Source organism: Tympanuchus pallidicinctus, unplaced genomic scaffold, assembly GCF_026119805.1.
Source record: "Tympanuchus pallidicinctus isolate F22 unplaced genomic scaffold, pur_lepc_1.0 scaffold118, whole genome shotgun sequence".
NCBI lineage: Eukaryota > Metazoa > Chordata > Aves > Galliformes > Phasianidae > Tympanuchus > Tympanuchus pallidicinctus.
This window is the reverse complement of record NW_026294636.1, coordinates 112,897-118,896: the sequence shown is the minus strand read 5'-3', so window position 1 is coordinate 118,896 and position 6,000 is coordinate 112,897.

Here is a 6,000-nt window from a genome sequence, read left to right as displayed (position 1 = left end):
CAGAGGAAACACTCTCTGGCTCCTTTCCCTGTGCCCCAGGTCTGTTCTGACACTGGCAGCGAGGCGCAGATCTTGTGTTTCTCAGGGGGAGAAAGGAGTTACAGCTGAATCCAAACCTCGAGTCGGCTTGGGCTGGTAAAATCCCTCCTACAGTGTAGGTACGAATGAATGGATTTCAGGGAGAGATTTCAAAGAAAACCAGCATGTTTGATGGAATGATTCAACTTCAAAGCTGTATCAGTCCCTTTAGTCACCTGTTGTGCAACACCAAAAATGAAAACAAAACCCCACCTGCAGGGCAAAACTGACATAAGGTGAAAATTGAACGGGTTTTGGAGCTATTTCAACATTTTTCCCTTATTTTTCCAGCTCAGGGAATGAGAAGAAGCTCTAAAGGACCTAGAAGCCTCTGCAGGAATTTAGGGATGCTGATTGCCTGAAGTGCCATTTGACTTGGTGTTTGTTATCTGGAGCCATCGTGTGTTTGCCAGCTGTATGGGAACTGCAGAGTCACGGCCTGAACTCTGATTGATCACCTGAGGCGAGCCGTGAGTCAGCCAGAGGAGCACAGGTGAAGGCAATGCAGCTGTGCTGCCGGAAGGGCTGGAGCCAGGCTGCACCCCTCCAGACCTGTTGAAGAGCTGGCTGCCAGAGGGGAAGGATCTCTGCTGGAGATCGCCTCTCTTGGTGTTTTGTGGTGAGCCCAGATGAAGGGTAAGCCTCCCATCTTGTTCTCTTTTGTTGTCATTGTCCACTTTGCCTAACTCTCTTGATTATATTGTAACATCCTGATATCCATTGATTATACAATTGTAACATCTTGATATCCATTGATTATACAATTGTAACATCCTGATATCCATTGATTATACGATTGTAACATCTTGATATCCATTGATTATACAATTGTAACATCTTGATATCCATTGATTATACGATTGTAACATCTTGATATCCATTGATTATACAATTGTAACATCTTGATATCCATTGATTATACAATTGTAACATCCTGATATCCATTGATTATACAATTGTAACATCTTGATATCCATTGATGATTACACACTTGGCGAGCCAGGCAGGCTGAATATACTAAAATTAACATCATGTCTTTTCTTTGGAATTTCTATAAAGGGGTCAAGGGGGAGAACAATACGCCTCTAGAGAAAATGATTCCAGGGCAGATCCCAGGATTTGAGGGATCGCCCTATTATGAGTTAGCTGCTATCATTGAAAAATGGGGTCCCTTACGCGTTATGGGCAATATCTCCCCATATCGCATGGCGGACTATTTTCAAGGACTTGGCAAGGATGTCCTCGTTACTAAAGAAAGACAACTGGCTGCCTCCATGGTGGCATGGCCATTATTAAGTGCCTTAAATCATGCGGATGTAAGAAATAATACTTTAGAAACTGAAAATCAACTTTTGAAAGACCGCATTGAAAAGCTGGAGCACAAACTTGGCGTTTTAACAGGGAAGAAGCCAATTCTACATCTTCTCGTAGGCCAAATTCATAACATTTCAATAAATGATGACCAGACTCCTGAATCAACAGACTTTGTTGATCAGGAGAACAAGAAATCCAAATCAGACCTTGAATGTCCAAATCTGACCAATCCACTGGAAGTCTGTCCTGTCATAACCCAGAAAACAAAAAAAGTACAGGACAGACCGGCAGGGGTGCTGCCTGATCAGTGCCCCCTGCCCAGACTCATTTACACGTAACGGCCCGGCCATACACGGCAACAGAACTGATGGACTTGGTACAGCGATTTCGGCAGAAGCCTAGAGAAAGTGTGCCAGCTTGGTTATTGAGACTGTGGGATTCTGGGGCAGAAAGTGTCTTGGTGAATGGCCCAGAAATAGCCAAGTTGGCCACCATGACCGTCCATCCTGCTCTCAGACAGAGGTTATACGTAGGCAATCAATATCGTGATGAAAACCATTCTATACTAGAATGGCTAATGGCGGCCTGCCGTATGGTGTGGCCGAATAAATCGGACATACCTTTACATACAGGCATGTGGTCCTCCATGGAGGACCTTCAAAATTATATCTGCAAACTGGGTGTAAGAGAGGCCATCTATGAAGAGACATTTGATGGCCCTGATATGGTTAAATTTTCAGCAGGGATGAGAGATTTAATTCTACAGCAAGCTCCCTCCCATCTGTACGGCACCCTAGTTTCCATATTAAATCCCCTTGTAGCGTCAGAAGCCGTAGTCCAGCAGGCTGCCCAGTTGGTTGCCGACCTGGGAGAAACGGAACGCCTGTGGACTGGGCGCAATATTCGGTTTTTGGAGGAAGCAGAGCTCCTGCCGGTAAATAAAACCAAAATGCCGGCTACTCGAGCTCCTCCATCGGGACCCATCAGGGTATCCCGAAAACAAATGGTTAATGATTTAATTCGGGCTGGGGTCCAATTTGCTAAGATTGACCGCCAGCCCAACCGTGTCCTTCTCCAGCTCTGGAGACAACTAAAGGACAATCAACAATTCCAGAGCTACCCTAAGAAATCAAGGGTAAGAGCTATAGAGAGGGTTCCAACAACAACATGGAACCTAGAAGATTTTATTGTTCCAAATAGGAAAAAAAAGCCACCTCAGGTGTCTCGGGCCACAATGCCTGAGCCGTCGGAAGCAAAAGAACTGGCCCTAGCACAATTCATGCAGTGACAAGGGATGTCAGTCCCCGTAGGGCCTCCAGAAGGGACCGGAGGCCCTATGCAGAATTAACGATTCATTGGTCCCGAAAAAATATTCAGAGAGTGATGGCATTGGTGGACACGGGAGCAGAAACATCAATTATCTATGGAGATCCGGGAAAATTTGATGGCGACGGAGTGATGATCAGTGGTTTTGGGGGACAGAATTTTTGTCACCCAAACATGGTTAACATTGGGGGTTGGGCGTCTCCCACCCCGGGAGTACAAGGTGTCTATTGCCCCAGTCCAAGAATACATCCTGGGCAGAGATATTCTATGGGGTCTGGCTCTCCAAAGAACGGTGGGAGAGTTCAGACTTCGACAGAGAGGTATCAGTGTCCGGGCGGTGCAGGCAATATTAAGAGGCCATGCGAAACACGAGCCTGTTTGCCTGCCGAAACCGCGCCGGATTACCAACGTCAGACAGTATAGACTCCTGGGTGGGCAAGATGAAATATCGAGAACGGTGCAGGAATTAGAAAAAGTGGGCATTATAAGACCTGCACACAGCCCGTATAACTCCCCCATATGGCCAGTGTGAAAGTCAGATGGCACATGGAGGATGACAGTAGATTACAGAGAACTAAATAAGGTCACGCCGCCTATTCATGCGGCCGCACCCAATATTGCCTCCCTAATGGACACATTGAGTAGGGAGGTAAAAACCTATCATTGTGTCCTAGATCTAGCAAATGCATTCTTCAGTATCCCAATTGCTGAGGAATCGCAAGATCAGTTTGCGTTTACGTGGGGAGGCAGGCAGTGGACCTTTCAGGTCCTGCCACAGGGGGACGTGCCTTCACCAACGCATTGTCACAATCTAGTGGCACGTGACCTGGCTGATTGGACAAAACCTGATGATGTTAACCAATATCATTATATTGATGATCTCCTGCTGACATCCGACTCACTGGAGGCAGTAAGACAGGCAGCGGATTCATTAACCGCCTATTTACAACAGAGGGGATGGGCTATAAATCCCCAAAAGGTGCAAGGTCCAGGCCTGTCCATAAAATTCCTGGGGGTGGTTTGGTCAGGAAAGACCAAAGTGCTACCCAGTGCTGTTATAGATAAGGTTCAGGCGTTCCCAGTCCCTACAACTTCAAAGCAGCTGCAAGAGTTTCTAGGTATGTTGGGTTACTGGTGTTCCTTTATACCTCACCTAGCGCAGCTGCTAAGGCCACTATACAGACTCACAAAAAAGGGGCAGCTCTGGGACTGGGGGAAAACCGAACAGGATGCTTTCCAACAAGCAAAACTGGCAGTTAAATAAGCCCAGGCATTGGGTATATTCGATCCTACCCTCCCAGCCGAGTTGGATGTTCATGTTACTCAAGACGGCTTCAGTTGGGGCCTGTGGCAACGCCAGAGTTCTGTTCGGACCCCATTGGTTTCTGGTCTCAGGTTTGGCACGGAGCAGAAGAAAGATACAGTATGATTGAAAAACAGTTATTGGCTGCCTATTCGGCATTACAGGCAATAGAGCCAATAACTCAAACAGCTGCAATTATAGTCAAGACCACTCTGCCAATTCAGGGGTGGGTGAAAGATCTTCCTAAGACAGGGGTGGCCCAAGCACAAACAGCGGCACGATGGGTTGCCTATCTCAGCCAAAGGAGCAGTCTGTCTTCATCACCCTTGAAAGAAGAACTCCAGAAGATCCTAGGCCCAGTGACGTATCACAGTGATGCACCAAAAGAAGCACTGGTCGCTGCACCAGAGCAGAGTCCCATTCAGGAGGGAAAATATCCGATCCCTGAAGATGCCTGGTGCACAGATGGGTCCAGCAAGGGCAACCCAAGCGAGTGGAGAGCAGCAGCGTTCCAGCGAGACGATGTGGTTCGACGAGGTCAGAGCAGGCAATGGGCAGAACTGCGGGCATGTGGATGGTTGTGAGCGAGGGAGCCGGTGGTGGCATCCTGAACATCTGCACAGATGGTTGGGCTGTGTGCCGGGGGCTCACTCTTTGCATTGCACAGTGGGCCACCAGGAATGGACTGTCCACCCCACAATCTGGGGCAAAGACATGTGGTTAGATATATGGAATACGGTCAAACACAGGACTGTACGTGCCTACCATGTTTCTGGTCATCAGCACCTACAGTCACCGGAAACGATGAAGCCGACACACTGGCCCGAGTTCAATGGATTGGGAATTCACCGTCTGAGAACATCGCCCGCTGGTTACATCAGAAGCTACGGCATGCTGGATAAAAGACAATGTGGGCAGCTGCTAAAGCATGGGGACTGCCCATACAACTATCTGATATCGTCCAGGCATGCCAGGATCGCGACGCTTGCTCCAAGATGAGACCGAGATCGTTGCCCGAAACAACAGCCCATCTTGCTAGGGGACACAATCCTCTCCAGCGATGGCAGGTCGATTACATCGGGCCCCTTCCTCGCTCCGAAGGGGCAAGATACGCCCTGACCTGTGTCGACACTGCAAGTGGGTTACTGCGGGCCTATCCAGTACCGAAAGCAAACCAGGCACATTCCATCAAGGCACTCACTAAACTGATGTCTGCCTACGGGACACCTCAAGTCATCGAGAGCGACCAAGGGACTCATTTTATGGTGCAACGATACAGCGCTGGGCAGAAGAAAATAACATCGAATGGCGATTGCACCTGCCATATAATCCAACGGGGGCAGGCCTCATCGAACGTTATAACAGTATTCTTAAGGCTGCCCTGAAGACAGACTCCCAGTCCTTGCAGGGGTGGACGAAAAGACTGTATGAAACCCTGCGGGACCTGAATGAAAGACCTCGAGACAGCAGACCCAGTGCCCTGAGAATGTTGCAGACGACATGGGCCACCCCGCTTAGGATCCAAATTACGGGCACTGGTCATCAGGTAAGACCCCAGATTGGTAACGAAAATAATCTTCTGCTCCCTGATCTTTAGAATTTAGAGAACCAGTACAGGTACCCATAAACTAAAATGGCCCTGGAAGGTGCAGGTAGGACCCAAGTGGTGTGGCCTACTTGCACCTTGGGGGAGACTTGGAGGTGGGAGGCTCGGCAGTCCCTCCAGTAACAGGTACATGGCCTACTGATATTGTGGTCAACACTCCGATCTTTATCGCTAAAGGGACCCCCATCGTGTCACTGTGGCAGATCAGGACACCTCCTTTGGTGCCTGATATCGTTACGCACCGCAGACATCCGGACAGAAGGTGTGGTACAGGCGGCCAGGACGTGCCCCAGTACAGGCGGAAGCGTTGACCCAGGACTGAAATACGGCCTGCATCTCGCCCTGGAGAGCAGACCTTCCCCTCCTGGACCTG